Raw genomic sequence first — 18,608 nt, 5'->3', positions numbered from 1 at the left:
GATTGTCCACACTATATTTGGAAAAAAAAATGTCCAAGTGATAGATGGATTTACAGCTTACACCTCAGGTTTTTATTATAGTTGACATTTACACAGTCTTGAAAGTCTCTACTCCTCTGTTTTATAGAAATGGCAATGCCACTCAGTCTCATCCAGTATTATTATGGAGCTGTAACACTCTGGTGAAAGATGGACCATCTATTACTTGACAAACCCTTTGTCAAGTAGATCATGCCATTTCAGAATTATCTGAAATAATCATCACAGAAATGCACTGACCCATCATATGTTTTGCGGAATGTATGCTCAAGTGTTAAGAAGCTATTCATTTGTTTTTCTCAGATGACTAAGGATGGGGCCATGTGCCACAGAGCTCTATGTCTGCTTTTACATAGTTATCAGTGTGAATGGTGCCCCCTACAATTGTGCAGTGTGTAGTCTGAAATTTTGGAGACTTAGTTTCTTTACATTGTTTGACCCAAAGACCGTTATCTTTGCTTCGGGGGGGGGTCTTTTCACATCTTTTTATTTTATTTATTTTTAGGCAGGTAGTTTTTGCATTTGAAGAGACTCTGAAATGACCAAGCCAAGCCATTGCCATTCATCCTCGTTGTGTAAAAGTTTAATCTTGAGCCACTCCTCTCAGCAATGCATTGCCACTTTCTAATACATTAAAAGTATGTAATATGGGCAAAGTAACACATGTCATGTTATCAGGTTGTGTATCTCAATCACTGAAACAGGTTCAAAAGGAATGGGACCCAGTGTCGAGGAGAAGAAAAGTACAGCGGAAAGATTCTGATGCTTGAAGTACTGCTCAGTAGGGCAAATTTGGGGAAAAGGTGTAGAGAAGAACTTTAGACACCAAGAACAAGATTGAGAGGGTGCTGAGAAAAAACCATGGCCGGGCCAGGCTCGGTGGCTCACACCTGTAATCCTAGGACTTTGGGAGGCCAAGGCAGGTGGATCACAAGGTCAGAGTTTGAGAATTGCTGGCCAATATGGTGACACCGCGTGTCTACTAAAAGTACAAAAATTAGCTTGGCATGGTGGCTCACACCTATAGTCCCAGCTTCTCGGGAGGCTGAGGCAGAAGAATCGCTTGAACCCAGGAGGTGGAGATTGCAGTGAAACAAGATCATGCCACTGCACTCCAGCCTGGGTGACCCAGTGAGACTCCGTCTCAAAAAAAAAAAAAAAAAAAAAAAAAAATCATGGTCAGTCATTCTTAAAGCTGGCTACTTAGTGTTACCTGGAGAGCTTTACAAACCCCCTACCCTATCTTTATACCAATTGAATCAGAATGTCTGGGATGAGGGCACAGGCGTCAGAGTATTTTAAAGATTTCCCCAGGTGTTTCTTATCCACAGCCAAAATTGAGAACCACTGGGCTGGAGGAGTGCTCGGAGAGGAAAACAAATACAGGATCAAAAAAAAATTAAATTACTAAAATTTGGCTGGCTGCAAGTCGCTCACGGCTGTAATCCAAGCACTTTGGGAGGCTGAGGTGGGTGAATCCCGAGGTCAGGAGTTCGAGGCTGGTCTGGCCAACATGGTGAAACCCCGTCTCTACTAAAAATACAGAAAATTCGCTGGGAGTAGTGGCGGGCGCCTGTAATCCCAGCTACTCTGGAGGCTGAGGCAGGAGAATCGCTTGAACATAAGAGGTTGCGGTGAGACGAGATTGCACCACTGCACTCCAGCCCAGGCGACAGAGTGAGACTCTGCCTAAAAAAAAAAAAAAAAAAAAACTAAAATTTGATGTAATTGATATATATCACATCTATTTGTGAAACTCTAGTGCCCATCCTTCCTCTAAGTACGCCTTACCTTCTTTTGCCTAATTTTTCAGGAGTAAACTGGTAACCAAAGGCAAACATCTTACAAATTCCACGATACTTAGACCTGTTTCCCAAATGCTTTGGAAATTTTCATGAAATTGAATGTACATAAATAATACATGGTCAGGGGTTCCGAGGCTTAGGCAAGGTGCTAAATCTGTCCAATATGAGACCACCTGCTCATATGTCATCTGTTGGCACTGGCTCACACATTTGTGTGCCAGGGCATATGAAATTAAGTTTACCTGATGCTCTCTGACAGCAGCTTTCTGTTACAACGTGCAAATTAGATTACGTTAAGGTAGAGGGCAGAGTAAATGGATGGCTTCATAGATTGATACTAGAATACTGATGGCTTTAACCAGAAGGTGACTGGTTATGGTCCAGCTTGGGTCATTGGTAATCACACGTTCCTGTTATTGATGCCTGTGCAGTGGCCTGTGGGGAAATGGATGGTTTGTTTTTTATTGAATGTTGCCGTGTTAGCCAAACATCACACTGGCAGTGCAACTTCATTGACCTTCACCCTCGAATTTGAGGAAGGAAGGTCGAGGTATAAGTAGGCGATGGAGGCTAAATCAGGTAGTTGTCTCTAGAATGTTGCTTGATCCCCCTTCTAAGTGTGTGATACGTGAGCAAGGCTAAAAGGCTGTACAGCTTGCCACCTGGGAACCGCCTCCCTTGGGCTGAAGCCAGCATGATCACTTGGGTCTTCAAGGCAGGCGTGCACAGTTTTTCTCTCAATATGAAGTGATCGAATGCAAACTCTAAATTCTACCAGAAGAATCATTTTTTAACTTTAAAGGAATCTAGAGTTGTCTCCGCCTCATTAAGTAGCTCAATTGGCTTCAAACGCATTTTTTATTTATATTGAAAATGTAGAAACTGTCAACTTCATCCTATTTTTGAAGACTTTTTTCTATAATGTGGCCTTCCATTGTGTAATAAACTTTAATAAAGCATCTGTTGTACAACTTAGTGGCATTTCATCCCAAGGTATGGTTTAATGGCATAAACAAAGGGTCGAGGGAAAAATAAATTCAGATATTTAAACAGAATAGGCACAAAACCCTAAATCTTTCATGCAAAGTTGACCAGTGATGCACAGAATGAGACAGAAATAACTGTCAAAGGGACTGGAGACTGATCTCGAGATGTTTTAGGGTGGATCAGTTTACTTATTTGTTTAAATAATTTCATTCTTTGGAATTGCCTAAATTTTGCACTTCTGCCGGTTTAAATAGAGTCGAATTGAGGTTGTTTCTGGCAAGAAAGAGTGTCACATTTTTGAAGGGAACAGCAGCAACAGCACAACAACAGACAGTTTGGAGACTAAATACAATTTTTTAAAGTTTCCGAAGATTAAATAGAAAAACACTCTGGGGCTTAGCTAAAAGGCTAACAGGAGAAACGAATTGCACATAGAAATCAATCGCTCTGTTCGCTGACACCCAGTGACAGAACTAATAATTGTCCATGTAAAATCAGACCCTCTTGTTACTTTTTAATGAAGTCTGTCTGATTCTGTGATATTTTTGGCCTAGGAAATGAAAGAGATGTTTTATTAAATGAAACTAGGTCTACATAGGTGAAGTATCTGAATATAAGTATGCAATCATATAGTACAATAAAAAGCAAATATAAAAAAAATTGGAAAGACATGAATGTAGTTCAAATAAGCTTATTCCTCCAAGAAGCCTTCTCTGTGTTTTCAATGGAATAGTGGCCTGTATTTTGCATTTGAACAATGGCACAAAGCCATTGGAAGGGGAAGAAAGGTTTAGCCTACCCCTCTTGGATCCTTATGCCACAACGTCTGTTCCCTGCTGTACTGAGAAGTCCAACTCTCCTTTGCAAGCCAGGAAAAATAGGACCTTTTTCAAATTGCATGCTTCTAAGATGCTGGCAGAATTCAAAAGTGTTTTCTCCACACAGTATAAAGCCCTTTACCTGATTAAAGCTGGTTATTTGGTTTGCCAAAGTGAAAAATTTTCTTATATTTTATCTTGCCTTTTCCCTCTCTTCTTCCCTCATTTCCTCTTCTCTTCCTCTTTCTCTCTTTCTTTCTAATCTTCCCATCCAACATTAAAGACATTTAGTGCAACCTCAGCATTATTATTTTTAACACCCACCTTGCCAAGGAGAGTATAACTCCAAGGAAGCTTCTTTTTTAAGCCGACCCCATCTTTTGTCTGTTGGTCCCTGAGTGGGACCTTTCAGCTGGTCATTTTTCCCCAGCGTGTGTGTGAACACATGTGCGTGTGTGCAGGCATGTGTGTACATACACTTTCATGTTGATGGAGACATATGGTCTTATGGAGGATCTATGCGGTCCATCTAGTTCTTTAGTTTCAAATGTGATGTGTTTTGTCTAATATCTGAAAGGGAAACATCTTTCTGTGTAATTTCTCACCCTGAATTACACATTTAAACCCCAGAGATATCAGAGAACATTGTAAGAAATATCTTGTGGGTGAAAAAGTTGACCTTTTGTTTCCCTCTGCCTGGTTGGCTGACTTGGGAGAGAATAACAGAAGACAAAGGGAATCTCAGAGTGGGGGAAATTCCCATCCTAGACTTGGCAAGGGGCAGGGGGTGTAGTCCTTTTATGATATTCACTCAGTTCAGAGCACCGTACTTCTGTTCAAAACTGTGATGAGAAATATCAATATGGGCGTGTGACAGTATGTGTGGGAGGGTACCTCCCTTACTTGTAACATCTCACAAGGAGAGGTCTTGGCAAAGGCACAGTCATCAAAACTGATGAGCCCAAAATGGAATTCACCCTTAAAAAAAAGGTTTAGATAAAATTAGCTTTCCTCTTAACAATCTGGGAGTGCTGTCAGAATAACAGCTATGAATCTGTCTGGTAGGGCCCTCTCTTCTTAAAATAGATGGATGGGTAGATGGATGGATAGATGGGTAGATGGATGGATAGAGGGACATATGGATGGGTGGATAGGTGGATGGATGAATAGATGGGTGAATGGATGGGTGGATAGATGAGTGGATGGATGGGTGGATGGGTAGATGGGTAGATGGTTGGATAGATGGGTGGATGGATGGATGGATGGATGGATGGATGGATGGATGGGCAGATGAGTGGATAGGTGGATGGATGAGTGATGGATGAATGGATGGGTAGATGGATGGATGGATGGATGGGTGAATGGATGGGTGGATGGGTGAATGGATGGGTGGGTGGATGGATGGGTGGATGGGTAGGTGGATGGATACATACATGTACATACATTTAAATTCTTAATAGGTACATCTTTTGCTCTTCAACTCTCTTTCTCTGGGGAAGTCGGGCACTGGGGTGCTGGCATATGCTATCTTTTTTTGCAGTAAGACCATGAGGATGAGACCACTTCACCAATTCTTCCAGGCATGTTTTGAAGCAATGTGGTATAGTGGAAAGAACACAGGATTTGAGTCACTGGAAGCTGGATTTAGATTTGAGCACCATATCCTTTTTAGCTTGAGTACCTTTGGTCAAGATAGTTATCCTCAGTATCCATGTCTATAAAATGGAAAAATGATTTCTAACTTGCTGTATTGTTGAGAGAATTAAAAGATATCTAGATCTAGACAGATCGTGCTTAACTCAATACCTAGAATAGAAAGAGCATTTTGATTAATGGGAGCTGCAGCTACTACTTCAACTGCTGCTGAGGGTCTTTCTTGTTTTTACCTTCCCCTCCTTCTATGGGTATTATTTTTTTTTCCACAATACATTTTAGAAATAGAAGCCACATTCTAACTTCTTTGGCTCCTTGCCTGACTTTCATATGGTCTCTAGCCAAGAATGGTGGCCATACTACGTGTGTGTGTGTGTGTGTGTGTGTGTGTGTGTGTGTCTATGTCTATATCTAGAAAATATATATTTATACCTGGAACATCTATATGTATAAATAAAATTCTGGAAGATGCATCTTGCTGGAAGATATATGTCTCAATATGCATATCTGGAAGATATGCTTTCTTTCTTTGCTTTCTCCCTTGCTTTTGACAAATGTTCTAAACTCACCATACCTTTTGGATATTGAACTATAAAGACTTCCACATTCTTATTTTATATATTTAGAATTGTGAATATTGTAATAAAAATTCTTCTGACATTTCTCACGTACTACAGACATCATGTCCCCTACATTTTTCTTTGTGGAGAGATATGAGTGTTCAGCAACGTAGAATAAGCCAGAATAGAAGGAGGTAAGAATGGATTTGTTGTCTGAGGCACAATATGACACCACCTGAATCTTCTCTACATCACCCTTCAATGGGGTGAGGATGGCTAAGACCTTATGCTTATGTCATAGCATGAACAAATAATAGCTACTTACCATGTGCCAGGTTCTTCTGTAGGCACTTTAAATAGATAATTTTATTTAATCTTCATAGCAAACTTAGGGAGTAGGTGCTACCATTATCCCAATTTTACGGAGGAGGCAACTGAGTCACAGTAAGCTGAAATGACATGCTCCAGGTTACAGGACGAGCATGAAGCAGAGCCAATAAGAGGCACCAGTGTCTTTTAGTGTCAGGAATCTGTACTCTTGTGCTTTTCTGTCTCATAAAATGATGAGAGTGGCTCTCTCTATTGGGTCTCATTATTGCATACCACTGTGTGTTCTTCTGACTGTCTGTCGCCATTAACAAGGAGCATTTCCCACACCATGAAAGTGCACCTGACAATATTATATACTTCTTGTTGAAATCCCTGTCTTCCCTATGCTGCCCATTGGTGCTTCACACTGTTTTCTTTCTCATCCCACATCCGCAGCTTGTAGCTCCTGCCTGAGCTTTGGAAGTGGAAGCCGAAGTTCCACCTCAATGCAGGTGATAAAACTAGGACAAAATGAATGAGGTGGGAACTTTGATGTCAGCACGTGGAACCCACACATGGGCTATACTGAATTGTCAGCAGGGCATTATGTCACTGTAGGTTTAACCTTTCTTGGATTTTCTTTGTTTGTTTGTTTCATTTTGTTTTTAAGATATAGTCTCGCGGTGTTGCCTGGGCTGGAGTGCAATGGTGTGATCTGGGCTCACTGCAACCTCTGCCTCCCGGGTTCGAGTGATTCTTCTGCCTGAGCCTCCTGAGTAGCTGCGATGACAGGCATGCCTCACCATGCCCGGCTAATTTTTTGTATTTTTAGTAGAGACAGAATTTCACTATGTTGTTCAGGCTGGCCTCAAACTCCTGACCTCGTAATCTGCTCGCCTAGGCCCCCCAAAATGTTGGGATTACAGATGTGAGCCATTGCACCTGGCCCCTTCTTGGATTTTCTTATGCATTTGAAATCAGGTAAAGCTAAAACTGTGAATATGTAAATAAAAATAACATAAGAACATGGGAGAGACAGCTGGGATGTTTTGCTTTCATATCATGGAGACCAATGCCTGCATGTTTTCTATTGTAACTTTTGGACAGGTAGAATGATTGCAATTGTAAATAAAAGGGAATATGGTGCCAGGAGCAGAAAGCAAAGATGTTCTGAAAGAGTCAGAAAGACTATGTTTCAACCACAAAACCATCCTATCTTCTGGGGTTGCCTAAATTCCTCAACTCCTACTTGGAAACGCAAACCTTTGTTGTTCCAACTTAACTTTTTGCCCACAGAGTAGTTTAGGACAATCCAATGTCAGTATGGCAGGTAGAAGAAGCACAAAGTAAGATTCATTTGTGTCTTGATTTGAGGGACATAAATGTCCTAGTTTCTTTACATGTCTTGGTCGCCCCCTCACACAGGTTCTCTGAAGTTGTTTCCGTCATTTTGTACCCTTCCTCTTCTCTTTGTAAGCTTAAGTTTCACATTCCTTGACTGTTTTTCCTCTCTGAGGTTTAATCTTCAAGGGATTATGCATATGAGGCTTGTATTATATACCCTGAATGATAAATATTGAAAATATCTCACAGCTAGCTGGATCCCTCTTCATCCAGGCTGTCCAGAAAAATGGTGCTGGGACCACCCCTGGAAGTTCAGCCTGCCCCACACCGCAGGAATCTTCAGTCTGCAAGGGCAGAACCAGATAATGAAGATGGCGTGCTAGCAAATAGTAGTTCTCTGATCTAGCCACTGCCACACACATCAAAATGCTGCACCTTTGATTTGGGTTTTATTTCCTGTGATTACACGGATCATGCTCGTTCCTAATGTAGACCTTCTCAGTTCTCTGAGTGTGCACATCTGCATCTACATCTCCTTTCAATTCATGGAACTGCTTTATTTCTTCCCTGCCAGTAATTCCTCTGCTCTATGATCTGAGCTTCCACTCATGCCCTTATGCTTTAGCTCTTAAATTCCTGGAAAAGTACATGTGTATTTTACCAGTTTGGGCGTTGTCATATGCAATAGGTTCATTCACCGTTTATTAAACAAAAAGTTATCAATTAGTCCTACGTACCAGTCCACGTGTACACATGACAGGCACATCAATAGATAAGAAAGGAAAAGCCTGTGCCCTGTGTTTCAATGTTTGTAGTAACATGGCTTTTAAAGGTTAGAAGAAAAACCCAGAAGCAACTTAGTCTGTCATCAAAATGAGAAAGTAAAGATGGACTGTGGTAAAGTAACACAATGGAATACTATAGAACAGTGAAAAATAAACCAGGATGAATCTCACAATTTTAGTATTGGAAAAAAGGAACAATAGGATATGTTATAAGTTTCACAAAATTGAAAACATGCCTGTGTAAAATTGAAAATATGGAAAATAATGTGAAACAAATTAGTATATTTCTTAGGGAGATATGTGTATATACATGTATATATGTGTTATATGTATATATGTTTGTGAGGGATAACTGAGGGATTCCTCCTAATCTATTGGTAATATTTACTAACCTGGGTATAGGAAGCAGATACATGTTGTATTAAATATTATACTGCTTATGTGTCTTAAATATCTCATTTTAATTTTTTATAAACAAAATTGATGTGCTCACTTCAAATTCACCTAATTTTAAGGGATTGGATTATTCCTTAGATGTATTCTGCTGAACTTGCTGGGTCGGATAGTGTAAAGACGGAAAGGGTTAGTAAAAAAATAAAAAATGGAAAAACATTGTGAAGGAGAAAGAAAGGAGGCATTGTTTGAGAACTTTTGTTTTAGACACAGCATCTCTACCCAACAGTGCAACTACTCATTATTCCTAGCATTGAGAGAAGAATGGTTACTTTAGGTACAAGTTCTAGTTCATATGAATTCCTCTCTTTAGTCCTAAAGTTGTTAGGAGGGAAGAGATCTTTCCTTGTCCTCTAGGGCTGGTAGGAAAAATCTGTGTCTTGTTGCTTCCATGTTCCCCCACCCTCTTTCCTTCATAAGTTTTAATTACCCTCCAATCTACACCTCATGTAAAGTTTTTCAATATCACGCATTTTCTACACCTTCTAGGTATATAAATACACATATATTTTTAATACTCTTAACTATCTTTGTGTCAGTTCCAGATATGTTGCCTGGTTAACTTTGAATACTTCAGTGTGTTCCTAAAAACAAGGACTTAACCACAGTACAATTCCAAAATTAAGAAATTTAACACACTGGTATAGTCCTCTGACCCCATCCACATTTTGTTTTCTAATTTCATCAATTGTCCCAAAAATGACCTTGATGGCAGTTTTGTTCATGGTCCAGAATCTAATCTATCATGCATTTCATTTAGTTGTCAAGTCTCTTTAGTGTCTTTTAATCTGCAACAGCAACAGTCTTGCTTGGTCTTTTATGATCTTGACATTTTTTAAGAACACATACCCTGGGCCGGGTGTGGTGGCTCATGCCTGTAATCCCTGCACTTTGGGAGGCTGAGGCGGGCGGATCATGAGGTCGGTCAGGAGATCGAGACCATCCTGGCTAACACGGTGAAAACCTGTCTCTACTAACAATACAAAAAATTATCTGGGTGTGGTGGTAGGCATCTGTAGTCCCAGCTACTCTGGAGGCTGAGGCAGGAGAATGGCGTGAACCCAAGATCACGCCACTAAACTCCAGCCTGGGCGACAGAACAAGACTCCATCTCAAAAAAAAAAAAAAAAAAAAGGAAAAGAAAAAAAAGAAAAAGAGAAAAACAGAAATAACAGACACCCGGGACTGCCCATTGCCACATCACCTGAGAAGAGCACTTTGATTTTAACTAACCATTTTTGCAAGCTTAGCTGTTTTAGCTGCTACAAAAAAGCATGAGTCTTTTAAAAACAAATGAAATTCTGACACATGCTACAACTTGGACAAACCTTGAAACGTTATGCTAAGTGAAAGAAACCAGTCACAAAAGGACAAATATTGTGTGATTCTACTTACATGAGGTACCTAGGATAGACAAATTCACAGAGACAGAAAGTAAAATAGTGGTTCCTAGGGACGAGGGGGAGGATAGAATTGGGAGTTGATGTTTAATGGGTATAGAATTTCAGTTTTGGAAGTTGAGAAAGTTTTAGAGTACTGATAATAGTTGCACAAGAATGCAAATGTTCTTAATGCCACTTAATTGAATACATTAAAACGATTAAAACGGTAAGTTTTATGTAACGTATATTTTGCTACAATTTTTTACAAGACAGTGGGTCCTCCATATATAAATATAATGAAAATTAAAATAACAAAAAGAACACAGGGCAGTTATTTATTTTGTAGATGACCCTCAATTTGGGTTTTTCAGCTGTTTCCTTATGATTCCAATTGGGCTATGCATTTTAGCCAGAGATACCCCCGGCATAATAATGTCCTGTTTTTCCCAGGGTACCATATTAAGAGACACATAGTATTGGTTTGTTTATTATTGGTAATATTAACATCGGTCCTTTGGATCGTATGATGTCTCTCAGATATCTCAACTAAAAACTTTCTCACTGTAATTAATATGTAATTTGGGGGTGGGAGGACTGGTTTCAGACTTTTAAAATACTGGTTTGTCGTCAATCCTTCATTCACTAGTTTTACCATTCATTGATGATTCTTGTCTGAGTCCATTACGATTATTACAGCTATCAAATGAGGGTTTTCTAACGCCATCACACTTATATGTATGGGTTGGCGTTCTATTTCCTTTTCTAGATATATTCATTGAATCATTTCAGCCTATAGTCATGGATTCATGTTTTCTTCTGTGAACTACGATTGGTTACTTTCATTATTTATTTTGATGCTCAAATTGTGCCATATGTACTCACTGGGAACCCCTCCAAGCTGGCTCCTGTATCATTTTGACATAAACCCATAAGTTTTTTTAAAAAATAACATCCTTATTCCTTGGCACCAGAAGATATTCCAGGTGTATCTTGACTTTTCTTGCCCCAGTCCTAGAGCCAGGCAGTCATTTTTCCACAGAGCAGTCCTTCCTTTGTTTGGAGAATGGTGTTTAGAAATGAAGTTCTGGGTGATGATGGCTTCTGGGCCCTCTAAATAGACTATATAAGTAGAACGAGGAAAAAATACACCCATGCACATACACATGTCTATATAATTATCTTTTCAAAGCCAAGAATGTGTTAATCCTTCCTAAGGATTATGTTCTTCCCAACACGATATATTATCTAGGATAAAATTTCCCTGCCTATCTGACATCACTTATTATTACTGGTTATCTTTTATCTGTCTATTAGGCTGTGAGATCCTTCAGAAGGGAGACTTCATATTTTTTGTCATCTTTGTATCCCCATTGCCTAGGAAGATGTCTGGTGCAGATTAGATACTAATATTAATTCATAGGATTGTTGGGTGAAACGATGGTTGAATGAAAGGATGGTTAGTTAGGATCACTGGGTAGGAGGATGGTTGGGTGGAGTGGAGATTCAGTGGAAGAGTATAGTTGGATGGAAGTATAGTTCATTGGGATCACTGGGTAGGAGGGTTGCTGGGTAGAATGGAGATTGGGTGGAAGTATAGTTGGATGGAAGGATAGTTGGTTAGGATCTTTGGGGCAGAAGGATGGTTGGGTGGAATGGAGATTTGGTGGAAGTATAGTCGGATGGGAGGATAGTTGGGTAGGATCTTTGGGTAGGAGGATGGTTGGGTAGAATGGAGATTGGGTGGAAGTATAGTTGGATGGGAGGATGGTTGGTAAGGATCTTCGGGTAGGAGGATGGTTGGGTGGGAGGATGGTTGGTGAGTATCTTTTGGTAAGAGGATGGTTGCATGGAATGGAGATTTGGTGAAAGAGTATAATTGGATGGAAGGATAGTTGGTTAGGATCTTCAGGGAGGAGGATGGTTGGGTGGAATGGAGATTCAGTGGAAGTGTATAGTTGGATGGAAGCATAGTTGGTTAGGATTGTTGGGTAGGAGTATTGTTGGGTAGAATGGAGATTGGGTGGAAGTGTAGTCAGATAAGAGGATGATTGGTAAGGATCTTTGGGTAGGAGGATGGTTGAATGGAATGGAGATTTGGTGGAAGAGTATAGTTGGATGGAAGGATAGTTCGTTGGGATTACTGGGTAGGAGTATTGTTGGGTAGAATGGAGATTGAGATTGAGTGGAAGTATAGTCGGATGGGAGGATGGTTGGTTAGGATCTTTGGGTAGGAGGATGGTTGGATGGAATGGAGATTTGGTGGAAGAATATAGTTGGATGGAAGGATAGTTCGTTGGGATCACTGGGTGGGAGGTTTGTTCGGTGGAATGGAGATTGGGTTGAAGTATAGTCAGATGGGAGGATGGTTGGTAAGGATCTTTGGGTAGGAGGATGGTCAGGTGGAATGGAGATTGGGTAGATGTATAGTTGGATGGAAAAATGGTTTTCATGCAAGAGCATTTGGGTTAGGGGATGATTGGGTGAGAGGAGTGGTTAAGCGGAAGAATTGTGAAGATAAAGGATCATTATGTGGGAAGACGGTTGTGTGGGATGTGATCTGCATGTCTTATTTAGCAATATATGTCTTTTTTATTATACTTCTGTACTCACTGCATTCAGGTGCTGTTTAAGAAGTTATTTTGGTTCCATTTGGTCTTTCAGATAGTAGGTGTTCATTCAGTTTCTATTGATTGTCTGAATGTGACTTTCAGGAACAGGAATGGATGATTTATCTTTAGATTCTTTGCATTCTCCATAGTGCTCAGCTTGGCATAAATACAGATTTAATATTCAGTTTGACAGTCAGTCAGTTAGAAAACCACAGCAACATAATATCTGCCCTATTTACCTTTTCAAGAAAACTAAGGCTGCTGTATTAGTTTATTCAACACTGAGTGTAGACTTGATTCATTCGCTCTGCCTATGTAGTTGCCCCCAAATTATTCAAGTAGTCTACTTGGCAAGTATTTCAAGAATGGAGGGCATTGTGTAGCCTTGTAATTATTCATTGGCTCATGTAAGCAGGAAACAAACTTTCGCTTTGGAATAAGGGTTACACCACACAATTTGGTACCATTTTGTGATCAGGCAATTGAATAGGCTAGAAAGAATTCCTTTACTGATGGATAGACTTTCTGAATACCTGTTTTATCCATTTCTTTCTATTTTCTCATACTAAGAAAGTAAGTAGCGAATTCTTCTCACACTGATATTGTGAACAGAAAGGAACTCCAGTATTTTCGGCCATATATACATTTTTTTTTTTTTTGGATCTATTATGTGTTCTAGTGTCTTTAGAGAAAATTTTCATAATTGAACCTTGAAAGAGAAGACAAGTGCTGTGTAATGTCTGTAAGAACAAGAAGACACTGCTCTAGCTGAAAATGTCTTTTTCCACGGTACTTTATATCCTGGCCAAGTGTTCTTGTGCAAAGCGACCGAGTAACATTTTCCCATTCAGCAATAAGAACGAAGAGACTGTTATTGCCACTGGCTGGTATTGAGTAATCGTACATAGGTGGGGTGAGTTGAAGGCAGTCTGAATTATAAAACGCCTTCCTTTGAAGTCAAATCAATTTTTATTCTTAATCTGTGAACATGAGATGGGAACAAATAACTTCTGAGTGAAATAAAGATTTCTTAGCCTGTCAAGATTTATCTTATCAGGCTGAAGAGGTGGGATTCCTGTTAGCAACTGGCAGTTTTGAAAATCCATTCGCCTGAGGAAGTGTGAAGACAGTCTGCAGAACAAAGACACTGAGCTATTGCTGCATTGAGTGCTTATTTGCTCCTTTTTTACATTTCCTGCTTGAGACCTCGCCAGGTCCAACTTTAAAACATTTGCAGGCTAATGGGAGTGTGTGCACAGGGAGTATCAGAAATCATTTCCTTAGGGGAGGAGGTGTTTTGTGGTGCAAAATGTTGAGGTTCTGTTGCCAAAACACCAACTGCAAGAGGGTATTTTCTGTGAACTTCATGGGTGGCTTTCATAGGGAATTCTCCATGTCATTTTCTGATGTCTTTTATTGGCCCTTGTTTTGCCAGAGTGGGGAGGGGGGGAACACCTTCCCTGTGTCATTTATCTTTAACAAAGAAAGCCAAACTAATTCTATAAATGAAAGTCATGCACATGTGGAACTTTGGGTGCAGCTCTAGAGTATTTTTTTTTTTTCTTTAACCCTCCTACGACGAAGCCAAAAGAAGAAAACTGGTTGTATTTCTCTAACATTTTTAGGCAGATGATCGTTTCTGGGCAGGAGGAAAATGCCAAAGCCCGTGCAGTTTCTCTTTCAGCTCATTTGAAAATACTCTAGGAAAAAACCCCTGTGGATTCTCTACCGCTTCTGTGATGTGTGGAATCATGTGATTGCTGGACAGCCCCCTTGGAAGCCGGCCCGTCCAGCCTGTTCAGCATCCAGATGGGAACCCGGAGGCACGTCTCACAGCGGACTGTTGATTAACCCAAGGTCACCTGGCTCTGGTTTGTGGACGGAGCGAGAACGAGTATCCAGAGGTTTCCAGAACCTCAGCACAAAGGGTATCCATGATGAACAGACATTTCCCTATCCCGTCTCTCTCCCTTCCCCTGCGTAAACGTGCAAAAAACACACTCCCTTCTTGGCCAGGAACCAAAGACCTATTATACACATGTCTTTCTGTGCTTTGGGGGATCAGCAGGGGTGCCAGTGAACTTGGATTACTCTTTGAATCACCCTACTGCCTCCAGCTCCCCCCTCCATTTTATTTCATGACTCAGTGTCCTATTTGAGCTAATTTACCACTTGTATAGGGGTATATTCCTTGACTTCTCAGGGCAAACCAAGCCCCCGTCCATGATTTCTTCTTCTTTTATGATGAGCTCTCATATGACATTTATCCCAGTGGAAATTTCATATCGATTATCTGTGATTCTTTGAGTGTTCTGTCTTTCCCCTGGACTCCAAGATCCTTGGGATCATTGGCCTTGTCATTTATGTTCCCGCTTACGTCCTATAGCCTGGCATTTAGTGAGGAGGTGTGTTGTGTTGGATTTTGTTTGTTTGTTTGTTGTTGTTGCTTTTTGCAAGGGCCCCAGCAAAGTATCACAAACTACTAGGTGACTTAAAAAGACAGATACGCATTCTCTCACTGCTCTGGAGCCTGGGAGGCTGAAATCAAGGTGTTAGCAGAGACATGATTCCTCTGAAGCCATTAAGGGTGAATCCTTCCTTGCCTTTTCCAGTTTTTGGTAGTTGCTAGCATTCCCTGGCATTCTGTGGCTTGCAGCTGCGTTTCTGAAAGCTGCCTCACTCCCATCCTCTGTTTACACTGGTGTCTGTTCACATCACCTGTCCCCTATATGTGTATCTCTGTGTCCAGATTTCCTTCCATTTGTGAGACCAGCAGTCCTTGGTTTAGGGCCCAACTAATGGTTTCATGACCCCTGTGTTAGTTTCCTAGATTGCAGTAATAAGTATCACAAGCTTAGTGGCCTAAAACTACAGAAATATATTTTCTCACAGTCCTGGAGCCTGGAAATTTGAAATCAGGGTATTAGCAGCGCCGTGCATTCTTCAGAGGACCCAGGGAAGAATTCTTGCTTTCCTCTTTCAGATTCTAGTAGTCATTAGGAACCTGGAGGCCCGCAGCTTTGAGACGTGTCACTCCAGTCTCTGGCTTGAGCATCGGATAGGCTTCCCTGTGTTTCTCTGTGTCTCCAAACTTCCTTCTTCTTGTAAAGGTATCGGTCCCCAGACTGGGCTCGGTGGCTCACGTATATAATCCCAGTACTTTGGGAGGCTGAGGCAGGTGGATCACTTTGAACTCAGGAGTTCAAGACCAGCCTGGGCAACATGGAAAAACTCCATCCCTACAAAAAAATATTAAAAATTAGGTGAGCGTGGTGGCCTGTGCCTGTAGGCCTAGCTACTTGGAGGCTGAGGTTAGAGGATCACTTAAGCCTAGGAAGTGGAGGTTGCAGCGAGCCAAGGTCATGCAACTGCCCTCCAGCCTGGGTGACAGAGTGAGACCGTATCTCAAAATAAAAGAAAAAGAAGAAGAAGAAAATAAGTATCAGTCCCTGTATTTAGGGCTCATCTTAATTAAATATGACCTCATCTTAATTACATCTATAAAGACCCTATTTCCAAATAAGCCCACGTTCTGACATTCTGGGAGGCCATGGATTGCTGGGGGTTGTTATGCAACCTAGTGTACAAGGCAGTACACACTTACTGAATGCATGAATGAATGATAATGCTCTGGGCCCCGGCAAGTCTCGGCCTGGAGAATTGAGTCTGCATGCCTGCGTAGAATCAAGAACAACATGCACTTTAGTGGAATTTGGGAAGGGTCAGAGTCTGTGTTGACAGAAATGGAAAAATCTTCCAAGCGCCTCACCCTCTCTTAAGAGACTCCTCAAGATTGCTTTGCTGTTCTACCCTCTGCAGAGTGTTTTTCATATGTCTATTTAAATGCAAATTTTGACTTTCTGTCTGTAATCATATAAAATGTTTGGCACTAAAATTTTAATCAGGAATGTAATTTTATATAGAGGCGGTAATGGAGTGGTAGGCCACACATAACAGAATGAAGCTTCCCCGGTGTGGATTCCCAGACTGCGGGAGTGCTGGCCTCCCTGCTCCCGGCTCAGCTGGGAAAACCCTGCCCAGCTCCAAGAGGTTCTTCTCAAGGATGATTCCTGATCCCAGGCAGGTCCTGTGTCCTGTCACCAATCCTGGTACTTCATCGTCCTTTATAATCCAAACGGGGTGATCAGGTGTTCTTCCTCTGCGTCCTCTGGTCTTCTAGCATCCTGGATAGGCCATGCATGTTTAGAAAGAGGGTCTCCACCCAGCCCCCACCTAAGATGATGGCTCATTTATCAAGACCAAGCTGGAGGCTCAGCCACCAGAGCTTCTGTTGTTTGGGAGGAAGGCTGCCAGCAGCAGATGTTTGTCCTCGCCTCAGCTCCCTGCAGCCTTTGAGCTCCATCTGCCGCACACTCGGGCACAGCTGCCAGTGCTTCCCCTCCGTGCTCACCTTTCACCTCTCACGGAGGCTGGGGCTTCATGCATCTGGGTCTAACAGGGAGATGGTGACCCAGACCCTGTGACCCTGGTGCCACAATCCTTCCCAACAGCTCGCTGGGTGTCTTTCTGCAGAGGCCTGTCAGCATGCTGGAAGCAGTTCCAGGGGAGGTTGTTGAGCAGGGTCACAATTGCAGCCCATCACTTTGGTCTTGGTGTCCCAACTTGTTAGGACAAGAGAATCAGAGCACACACAGCCGTCTCCCGGCTGGATCATCTGGTGGAGTGGGAATGTGCACATGCCCCCCATTTCTAACTAAGATATACATTGTCTCAGGGTCTTTGCAATGTCCGCTCCCTAGTCCTCAATGATCTTCCCTGTTGGTCATCCCAGAGCCCAGCCCAAATGTCACCCTTTAGAGGGGCAGCTGTCAGTCTTCCCAATGAAAGTGTATGTCAACCCCCGCATCACGCATGGACTCAGCAACCTCTTTATTTCCCTCATTGATATTATCTTCATCTGTAATTCTCATCTTTGTAATATCTCTTGAATGGTTCTTTAGGAGGATTACTCTTCTTAGAGTGTGCAAAATGGATTGCAGGGATGGTGAGAGGTGGGCGGAAATGTTGGAAAGGGGACAACGGTGGAATTGGTAGCACTGATCTTGTTGAGAGAGGGTTGGCCCTGGAAAAAGAAAGCAGCAATGGAGCAGGAAGTAATTAGACATAGAAGAGTGCTCTTCATGTGGGAGGTGAGGAGAATGGGTGATTGTGATTGTGTGTTAGGACTGAGGAAGGAGGAGGAGGATGCCCAGCTTTCTAAACTGGGTATTTGAGTGGATGGGGGTGACTTGCCAAAAATAAAGAATGATTCGAGGAGAAAGATGTTGTATTCATTTTGGAAATGTTGAGTTTTGGGCCCCTGTAGAAGACTCAGCTGAGATTTGCAGGTATGTATCAAATGGAGAATTCATCAGAGAGGCAATGGTACTCAAAACCATGAGAGCGAAAGGTGCTTTCCTGGGAGAGAGACAGGATAAAAAAAATAAGGTGGCCCCAAATTAGGATGGCCACGTGTCCCAGTTAGCCAGGATATTCCTGCCTTATACCTGTTGTTCCACCCTAATTTCTAACAGCTCCCCACCCCTTTCATTTTTACGTGTCTCAGTAAACTATATCGTCACCCTACCCACATGAGGAGGTTGGGGAAATTCAGAGCTCATAGGAGGGTATAAGAACCCACTGAAAAAAACTGAGTCTGAGCAGAGGGGTAGAAAGAAAAACCAGGGTAGTGTTGGGTAGTGTATGCCAAGGGTAAAAAATTTACAAGAGAGGAATCATTCACATCAAATGGGTCACAGAGGTGAAGTCATACAAGAATCAAGAGCTGTGCGTTGGATTTAGCTACCCCCAAAAAATAAAATAAAATAAAATAAAATAAAATAAAATAAAATAAAATAAAATAA

General features: G+C 41.5%; 1 pseudogene; it reads left to right on the top strand.

The window, feature by feature from the left end:
• LOC115895269 overlaps positions 1-17,321 on the top strand; it is a 58,046-nt pseudogene extending 40,725 nt beyond the window's left edge.
• The last annotated feature ends 1,287 nt before the right edge of the window (positions 17,322-18,608 follow it).

The sequence above is a fragment of the Rhinopithecus roxellana genome, chromosome 20 (assembly GCF_007565055.1).
Source record: "Rhinopithecus roxellana isolate Shanxi Qingling chromosome 20, ASM756505v1, whole genome shotgun sequence".
Lineage (NCBI taxonomy): Eukaryota > Metazoa > Chordata > Mammalia > Primates > Cercopithecidae > Rhinopithecus > Rhinopithecus roxellana.
This window is presented reverse-complemented; position numbering and strand designations above follow the sequence as displayed.